We start from the raw sequence: 10,447 nt of genomic DNA on the forward strand, positions 1-10,447 counted from the left end.
TTTGTACATCCATTTTGGAGAAAAAAAGACTTGTGGTGTAAATAATATACAAAATTAATTAAATGAAACGCCACTTAAAAGGCAGTTTTTTCCGTTGTTAACTAGCAAACGTGGATTCGGACACCCTAAATGCACCTGCACCATGCACTCAGAACGTCAAATTATGGCCCAATGTTTTAAATGTAATAAATTGCTGCTTTATCTCTACAAATGTGTAATTACAAGACATACAAGCTTCAATAGAAATGACCTTAATGTCACAGAAGGGAACAGACTGTGAATGTGAATATGTAAAGGTTTATTGACAGAGGATGGGCGATACCACTTATTTTGTTATCGATACCGATACTTTCAAGGCCAGTATCACCGATATCGATACCGATATGATACTTCTAAACTGAACAGTTTAATTATTAAATGTATTAAATTATTAAAATTACAAAAAGATACCCACTTAACATAATATTTGAAAGGTATTTTAACATTCAATATGCCTTAATTGCAACTTATTAGATCATATTTTTGTTTAAACATGGTTAAAATATGTTTATTTTGAGAATATGGGTGAGATGGCGAATATGAGCCAGATGCTGAATGTACTGGGAAATGAGTTCTGACGAGGACAGTGATGATGGTATAAAACATCTGCTCAAACTGAACCCTTCCAAGCTCCAAAAGGTAACGAAATATGTTTTATTTTATTCTTCTGTAATTGTTACTCTAATATCAGGAGTTATATATATTATAGCATCAAGTATAGATGTATCCATGTTAGATATAGATCCAGGTCGCTAAAGACCCGAATATGTAAGAATGTTTGTCGAAACAGTCATGCATTTAAGGGTTAAGCGAAGGACTAAGAATGGACCCCAGGTGAGTACAACAGGTAACCAGGTTTCCAGGACGGCAGTTCATGAACAGAAGACGAGGGAACGGGAACTCAATACGCATGGTGTGTTTGTGTGTCGTGACAAGATCAGAAATTTAAATCCCCAAAGCAGAGCTTTTCTGTTAAAAGAACACATATTTTATCCGGTTCTCTCTACTGGGGTAGGTTGTAACACATACTGGGGTAAGTTTTAACAGGTAGACAAAATGCACAAAAACGTACTCAGTTAGTCTTGGTTACGTATGTAACCCTCGTTCCCTGAGGAGGGAGCGGAGACGTACGTTAGTGACTAACGAATGGGGGTTTCGCTTAGAAGCCAATTACCTTCAAGGAATTTAACAGCGCCCAATGGCAGTGCCAATGCCATGGGCATGCGGAATTAGCATGCGTAACTCCGCTCCACCTCGTGGGTATATAAGGAAGTACGCTGGCAACATTGCATTATGTTACTACTGCGGAGCCAAGACTGAACTCCGCGTTCCAGCAGCACAGCTGATGTGGCAACGGAACGTACGTCTCCGTTCCCTCTTCAGGGAACGAGGGTTACATATGTTACCAAGACGTTCCCTTTCGTTCAGTCACTACGACGTACGTTAGTGACTAACGAATGGGGGTTCCAATATAACAGCGCCACTCAGCTGTCATCCAGTGCCAAAATCCCATCAAGTGTGAGATCCCATCGTATATAGCCGAAGGACTCCACTTATCACAGGAATACCAAGGTACACTGAGAAGCATATTCCATTTACGGTATGCCATAATGCCTACCCGTAGGGAGGACTTAGAGAATACACATATGACCCGCTAAGGGCTGCATATGGAAGAACTCTAGGGTATCAGCCGAAGGTGGATTTTTAACCCGAGGGGTGGGCAGGGGCTTGCCAAGGGAAAGACACCTGCTCACTGAGGAGGCTTACGGTGGAAATACTCGTGTGGGGGTCGCCGGAGGGGAACCATGCACACGGGGCACCTGGCTGGACATGAGGGTCTGGGCTCGAAAGGGCAGACTGAACTGATGTTGGCGTCCACAGTGCTGGAGGAACTCAGGGCTCTCGAGGAGGCTCACCTAAGGAAAATATTGCACGTATCCAGTCCGTGGAGTGGAATGGCGAGCAAGCGAAGACACCTGAGCCTAGTCAATTACCGGCCACCAGTAGAGGTGAGTACATAGTCGGACACTGGCTCCAAGGGGACATGGTCGACCTTGCTGCTGGTATGCCAAAACAATGGTGTCCACTATCCAGTGGGACAACCACTGCTTTGAGAGAGCACTTCCCTTCCGCTCTCCACCATAACAGACAAAGAGCTGGTGTACTGGACAGAGTAATGCCAAGGCTGGGTCTGCCTCCTCCATAGGCAGCGCTTGCAGGTTCACCACCTGGTCTCGGAACGGAGTGGTGGGAACCTTGGGCACATATCTGGGCCGGGGTCTCATGATCACGTGAGAGTTAGCCGGTCCGAATTCCAGGCACGATTCGTCAACCGAAAATGCCTGCAGGTCGCCTACCCTTTTAACGGAGGCCAGTGCGGTCAGCAGTGCCGTCTTCATCGACAGGAACTTAATATCAACCGACCGCAAAGGCTCAAAGGGAGGCCTCTGCAGAGCACTTAAGACTACTGAGAGGTAACAAGAGGGAACGAGGGGAGAGCGAGGAGGATTCAGTCTCCTCGCTCCCCTCAGGAACCTGATGATCAGGTCGTGCTGACTTACCTTCTTGTCCCCCAGGAGATTGTGGTTGGCAGATATTGCGGCCACATACACTTTGAGGGTGGAGGGAGACAGCCTTCGCTCCAACCCTTCCTGGAGGAACGATAGCACAGACCCGATCGGGCATTTCCAGGGGTCTTCTTGGCGGGAAGAACACCAGGTGACGAAGAGGTTCCACTTCAACGCATAGGCATGCCGAGTGGACTCTGCCCAGCGGAAGTGATGGTGGCGACCACCGTAGGTGGTAGGCCACTCAAACCTGCCACGCCCGGTCCAGAAGCCACACGTGGAGCTTCCAGAACCCGGGACGCGGGTGCCATAGGGTGCCCCGTCTCTGAGTAAGGAGGTCCGGTCTCAGAGGAATAGGCCAGGGAGGGGCTGTCGCAAGGAGTAGCAGTTCTGAGAACCAGGTCTGGCCGTGCCAATACGGGGCGACCAACATGACCTGCTCCTTGTCCTCCCTGACCTTGCACAGTACCCGTGCGAGAAGGCTCACTGGGGGAAACGCATACAAGCGTAGACCCTGCGGCCAGCTGTGCCCCAGTGCATCCGTGCCGAGCGTGCCCTCGGTCAGGGAATAGTACAGGCTGCAATGGGAAGAGTCGTTGGAGGCAAACAGATCTACCTGTGCGTCGCCGAACTGTTCCCAAATCAGCTGGACCGTCTGGGAATGGTGTCTCCATTCTCCAGGAAATGGCTGAAACCGTGAGAGCTCGTCGGCTGCACGGTTCAGTTCTCCCGGGATGTGGACAGCATGAAGGCACCTCAGGTGCTTCTGACTCCATAAAACGAGATGGCGGGCGAGTTAAGACATACGGCGGGAGCGTAGACCGCCCTGGTGGTTGATGTACGCTACTGTGGCCATGTTGTCTGTCCGGACTAGTACGTGTTGACCCCTCAGCAACGCTAGGAAGCGGTGCAGGGCGAACCGTACTGCCAGCAACTCGAGACTATTGACATGCAGAAGGCGCTGGGGTCCTGTCTAGGAGCCCGCGGCTGCTTGTCCATTGCACATGGCACCCCAACCTGTGGAGGAGGCATCTCTGGACTCGATTGCGTAGCCAGTGCTGAAGCGATCTCATATGTAGCAATCCGAGCGCCGTCACCGCGGCTGCAGATGCAATATGCCTCAGGAGCCTCTGAAATCGTTTCAGTGGAACTGCACTCTCGCTCTCGATTTGACGGAGGCAAGTCAGCAGAGACTGCGCGCGCTCGCTCGAAAGCTGCGTGCACACATGGCGACCGAGTCGATATCCATACCGAGAAAAGAGATCCTCTGCGCGGGGCAAAGTTTGCTCTTCTCCCAGTTGACCCAAAGGCCCTGACGGGCTAGGTGATGGAGCACCAGATCTCTGTGTTCGCAGACCTGCGCTCGAGAGTGACTCATTATGAGCCAGTCGTCGAGGCAGTTCAGAACACGAACCCCGTGCTGCCGGAGAAGAGCAAGGGCTGCCTCGACAATCTTCGTAAAGACGCGAGGGGACAGAGATAGCCCGAATGGGAGGACCGCATACTGATATGCCCGTCCCTCAGACAAAAACCGTAGGAACAGTCTGTGTCGAGGTAGGAGGAGACATGGAAGTAGGCGTCCTTCAGGTCGACCGCTGCAATCCAATCTACTGGACGAACGCATTTGAGTCACGTCAAGTCAACTTTATTTATATAGTGCTTTTAACAATGTAGATTGTTTCAAAGCAGCTTTACAGTGTTAAACAGGAAAATAATGCAGCATAATTTTATTAAGCTGTATAGCCATTATGGAGAAAAAGCCGATGTCATCTGTAACAGTAATGATTCAATCAGTCATGTGGCAGGATAGACCAAAGTCTGAACACCTCACAGCCCTCGTGACTTGTCTAATCAAATCATGCTTAAACAAAGGGCCTGTGTGTTACGCTGATTAGATCCAAACCACATCATGTAGCCGCAAGAGCGTTGAAGGCGTCGGCCTTCCCCTCTATAAAAACTAGAACAGACCATCAGCTCTTTGCATTCTCGCCACCACAAGGAACGGACCTCTTGGCATTTAGCCATGGAGGGGAAGACCATCCCTGGTCTTCCCAACCCTGAGAGAAGGCCTCTCCGCACGGAGAGAGAAACCAGCAGACTTCTGGAGTGACTTTCCTAAACTTCAAAGAAGTTCACCTGGGACTCACAAATCCTTAGCGAACTTCCCCGACGATTCGAACTCAGACACTTACACGAGAAGCCGTAGTAATGCAAGTATTCTATTTCACAATCAAACTGCTTGGAAAATGTTGTCTGAATTATGAATTTATATGAATTTCTTGTGGGCTCTTGCGAAAAGACTGAAGCTGTCTCTCTCTCTCTGTCTGTCTCTCTCTCTCTCTCTCTCTCTCTCTCTCTTGTTAATTCTTCTTCCATTTTTATTATTCGTTAAGTTTCATGTTTCCTTGTTTGTACCATATTGTTTGTTTTCTCCTACATATATATGCATATTTCCCCGTATGAATCGTAGCTTTGTAAACTGTAGTTGTTTTATTAAAACTCAATAATTGCATTAAATTGAATCCGTATTGTTTTGCTCACAAATCTCGAAGTCACTGAAGCGTAAGATCTAAGCTACCCATTTAAGCTTGATTTTCATGTAGTACTACTTCAGTAGTGCAGATCGTACAAACATAAGAGATATTATTTGTCCTGATCAAACAGATCAATGTTTCTTAAGGTTTGTAAGATTGATAATTGATGAAGAAATCAATTTGGATAAAGGTTACTTTTAAATTATTAAAGGTTCCGTTATACGTAAATTTTGTCTGTACAACAAGCAAATAATATTCATAGACTCATGAATATTCATACCATTTGAATTAATTATTCCCCAAAACTCATTGTTGCTACAGTGGTGGAGAATGCGGGCAGTTTCAAACTTTGTTTTTGTGAGCAATATTAATATTCATATTCATGTGTATTTTTGAGTATTAATATTATGCACGCGCGTTTTCGTTCGTTTGTTCGAACTGTGAGACAAATCGCTCAAAGCGAACTCACCTACTGACTAGGCACAATGCCGAGCTCAGCTTAAGCATATTAACAGATGCTAATTTAGCAATATTAGATGTCCTGCAGAGATAAAGAAATCTCTGTACAGTCCGTACATGCGTAATATTGTTTTATCCCGCTTGACTTGAACGAAGAAATCTTCTTTCAAGCGGAAGATTGAAATAGAGCGAGTTTCCTCTTTTCAATAATAGGCCTAATATAATATTAAATCGTTAAGATAAACGATAACTCCTGGTTTAACATTGGATTAGCTACCCAAATCGGAGACCTAAAACATTTGACTCATAAATGCTGACTGACCGTCAGCCAGTTTGATAAATGTCTATTGGAGTTCTTTTAAATGTGACGTAAGCAGATGTTTATTCCTGTATCCACATTTTCTTGTGCAGCGAATGAATCCTGCCAATTTGTTTGTGCCAATATAGCACGAAAAGATCCGACGTGGTCAAAAAAAAAAAAAAGTAATTGCGATTTGTGTTAATCCTGTGTGCGGCCATCATTTGATTTTTGGTCTTCAAGTCACACGAGCAGGTGCAACTCTGCGTGCTAGACACCAGAGGGCGCGACCTAACAGCTCTCGAATTACACTTCACCAAAACTTTATCCCGAGCGGGCGCAACAGCGCCATCTGGTGAGCGTTCCTACTAACTAACTCTAGTCTGGGTGGACTCGACTGCGCCATCTCGTGGGCATTTTCGGATAGTTCTACTCTCCGCTATTAATTTTGTTTTAACAAACTTAATTTCCTTCCTAAGAAGAGCATGTGAATTGTTTATTGATTACTTTTAGAAAGGTTTTCATTTATGCACTTTTACTAGCATTAGGCAGCAACCAGGTCTCCGTTCTCGCTGATTAAACACACTTATTTGAATTTGAGTTTAAAAGGAAAAATTAATTTCCTCTAACTTAAATTGAAATTAGGTTCTTAAAGTTACTGACAGTCCACTTGGAAGGAAGGACGCCACCGTGTGGCCGTACCCTGCTAAGTCAGCTTACAGCTCTCTCTCTCTCTTTTCCCACTTCCTTTTCACCTGCAACCATAAATCACTTGATCCGGTAAACAAGCGAGTCTTAATTAATTTTTGATTTCACCTATTTACCCTCTTTGTGTATTTATTGTAGGGCTCACAAGCATCGGTGGTGAATTGAGAATCGTCTCAACGTGGTCTCCACGAGCAAGGTTGTCCAACCGACGTGACCGGCATCGGCTGTGTGTGAATCTCGGTTTCTTTTACCTCTGTCCGCCGTTGCGGCCCGCAGTGGCGACATCAGCAATTTGACACTCCAAAGCCAGTCAACCAGTTCAGCTGACACACACAAGGCAATGTCTAGCACCTGTATCTAAACCATGGCTTAATAGGGAGCCACTCTTGAAAAAGAGGGTTCTAGGGAACGTGCCAACTTTGCTGTGCTGGCTGGCGGTTGACGGGTGGGTGCTGTCAGGTTGTGTTTAAAGTCTAAACTGTTTGAGTGGGCGTAACGCGATACAGAGTAACGAAGGACCGAGGACACGGCAGTTGGGTGTTTGGGAATGCCCGGAAGGCCGACTGCGCCGCTGGTTTTCCACCTGAGTGACCTCAATTCGCCCCGGATAAACTAAATGTGATAAAACCCACATTATAAGCCTAATATTAGATACTCCCCCGAGTATAGCCTAAACGTTTGGCCCACCTTTCCTCTCTAAGCCGCACCCTCTTCCTAGGTTTCCTAACCCGATAGCCACACATGCTGTAGGCCCCAGAAACTCTCACGAAAGGTAGCAGGCTTAGCCCCTTTAGTGTTTCTCTAACACTCCCAGCGTTCGCGCTTGTTTTCCTTTTTATTGCAGACCAATTCATTTTTGTGTTTGTTTCTTTCCTACCTTCACTTTCCGGACTGTTGTAATCTTGTTTCTCTCAGTTCACCAAGAGACCCCAAGGAAAGCTAAGTAATAGAGTGACAACCAAGCAGCTGGCGTCACCAGGTGACCCACAGGGCTACCACCTGTCAAAGTCTCTATTTCAGGCCGACCCAAAAATTGGCCCGCCTAATTGCCTAACTGTCTAACTGTTTACATCAGTTAGCCAAAATTCTTGTCGACAGCATAGTCCGTACAAGAGTTTGTTAACCTTAGAACAAACTTGCATTGGCCTCTTTGTGTGTGTGTGCTGTGTTTCTCTCGCCCACAGTGAACCAGTATGCCCCGTTCATCCAGTCCCACTGTCCCTTGGGATCGCCTAGCGGTATGGCTGGAAGCGATGACGAGCACTGTTCCGTCGGAGGACACCAGTGATCTGCAACAGCTGAGCCAGGAGGAACTGGACACAGAGCTAGACAAACTGACGGCACACGACCCGACGCAGAGTTACTCTCACAAAGAACTGGCCAAGAGACTCGGAAGCCTCGCCCACAACCTTGTCGCCCAGGCACGGCTAAGAGAAAAGAGCCACACCGACCTGGAACAGGAAGCGGCAACATTAAAGCTCCAAGCCGAGGAGGCCCGGAGAAACCAGGCCCTCACCCAGCGTCATCTAGATCAGCTACTTCTAGAGGCCGAGAAAAAGGGTGAAACGGACACAGAACTAGAGAAAGAAGTAAAAAGACTTCAAAAGGCCCTGAAAGATCTGCGTCTGGACACAGACCGCAGAGAGCAGTCAGAGAAAGACACCAGGGAAGAACTCAACGAACAGCTCCGGCGAGGCGAAGTTCTCCTAGAGAGAGCCAACACTGCACTCAAAGACAGAGATGCTAAAGCCAAAGCCTCCGAAAACCACTTGCAGGCTGCCCGAGCCGAGATCAATGAGCTTGTCCAGCAAAGACATGAGCTCCAAGATGAACTTGACCTTGTTCACAGAGAACTGAAACATTCCTATAAACTGCAAAGTGACCGGGAAGGGGGAACGCACCACACAAAGTTTCCCCCGACCAGCTTGTCCGCACTTTTTAGCCAAGAACCAAGAGCTAGAAAGGGGGGTGACAACCCACTGCTAAGACTGTCACCTGCTAGCCTCCACGAACCCCCGCCAGCAGCGGAGAAAGGGAAGCACTTCCAGGAAGTCAGGGCCAGCAGCCATGTAGCTCATAAAGACCTTGACAAGCTGGCCAGAAATATCCCTACGTTCAGCCCAGACCCTGTAGGAGGAAACGACGTTGACGCCTACTTGCAAGACATAGACTTTCACCTGCAGACTGTCGCTAACGCGAACACTTGGGACAGATTGTACCTACTCAGAATCACTTCTAACCGGGACGTACGCAGCTTTCTAGACCGTCAACCAGAGACTGTCAAAGCAGACTACTGGCAGCTACGACGAGTTTTAATTCACGAACACTCTGATCCAGAATCAGACCAGGGGCTAATTGCTGCTGTGGACCTCAGGCAAGGTCGACTTGAAACCCCACTGACTTTACAGCCACCCGTTTCCATCAGTCATGGCAACCTCATGTCAGGACAGACCATCCCGGAACAGGGAACGGTGATACCAGCATACACCAAAGGGGTCGCTGTTCGGCTCAACATGCGATGTGGCCAAACCTTAAATCACACGCTGGGTTTCTTCAAACCCTCACCTGAATGTGTGGAACTCTGACTCACACTTGAAGCCACACCCCTCACTGAAATGTCATCTTGTGTAGTCTACATCCTCTTCAACAACTGCACAGCAACTGACATCAACATTCCCAAGGCCTACCGGCTGGGATGGCTAGTGAGCCATGACTTTCATGACTTTGAACTTGAACTACCCATCATTGGGCCCATTCCACCTGCACTGATACCCGAAGGGAGTACAGGTAACACGCTGTTCACTGCACCCTTCAAATTCATTGCCATCACGTCTGTCATGCCGATGACCAAAGACCAGGTGTGCCGAACGGAGCTGACTGAGGACAGTCACCTCGCAGTATACACAGTCTCCCACCAGCCTGTCGGTGAGACTGATGAACCTGCTACACCTCTCAAGACCAACCTGATCTATGTAGACGACGTTCTCATGAAGAGCACAACGGTGGCCGACCACCTGAAAGAAAGAGACTATGTTTTGAACCAACTATCCGCAGCCGGTGCCAAGATCGCCCTCCACAAAGGACAGTGGTGCCGGGCCAAGGTCAACTACGTGGGCCTGCTAATCGGATCCCAAGGCATTGAACCTCAGTCAAACTGTATTCATGCCATTCAAAACATCAAGCCTCCTACTAACACCTCTGAGCTGCGCAGTTTTCTAGGGGTATGCAATTACTCCCGACAGTTCATTGAAAACTACTCAGACATGGCCAGACCTCTAACAGCCCTGCTGAAGAAAGACTGCCCTTTTGTCTGGTCGGATGCACAAGAACCCCAACAACAACTGACCTGTCAAAGACACTTTGAACCGAATGCGTGCCAGGGCATGCCCATGGCCTACGTCGATGGGTGCTCCTACAACCACGACGGCGTCCTCAAGGCAGATGCAGGAGTGCTGTGGGTGAACGATCAGCCTTGCCCACCACAACACTTCAAGTTGGGTCCTCAGTCATCGCAATATGCAGAGATAGCAGCTATTCTCATAGCCCTACAGATTGCATCAGCACATGACATCAGAGAACTGCTCATCTGCTCAGACTCTAACTATGCCAGACTCAGTTTCGTGTGCCACCTTCTAAGCTGGAAACAGAATGGTTTCAAGACCGCTAACAACAAGCCAGTCAAACACCAACACCTGTTCCAGGAATGTGACAACATCACAAGAACACATGACCTGACAGTGTACTGGAAGAAGGTAAAAGCACACTCAAAGCTACCAAGTCTCGACAAAGACGTAAATGACCAAACTGACGCCCTCGCCAAGACGGGCACACTACACGGCTAC

This window comes from Gobio gobio (assembly GCF_949357685.1).
Source record: "Gobio gobio genome assembly, chromosome: 1".
NCBI classification, from domain to species: domain Eukaryota; kingdom Metazoa; phylum Chordata; class Actinopteri; order Cypriniformes; family Gobionidae; genus Gobio; species Gobio gobio.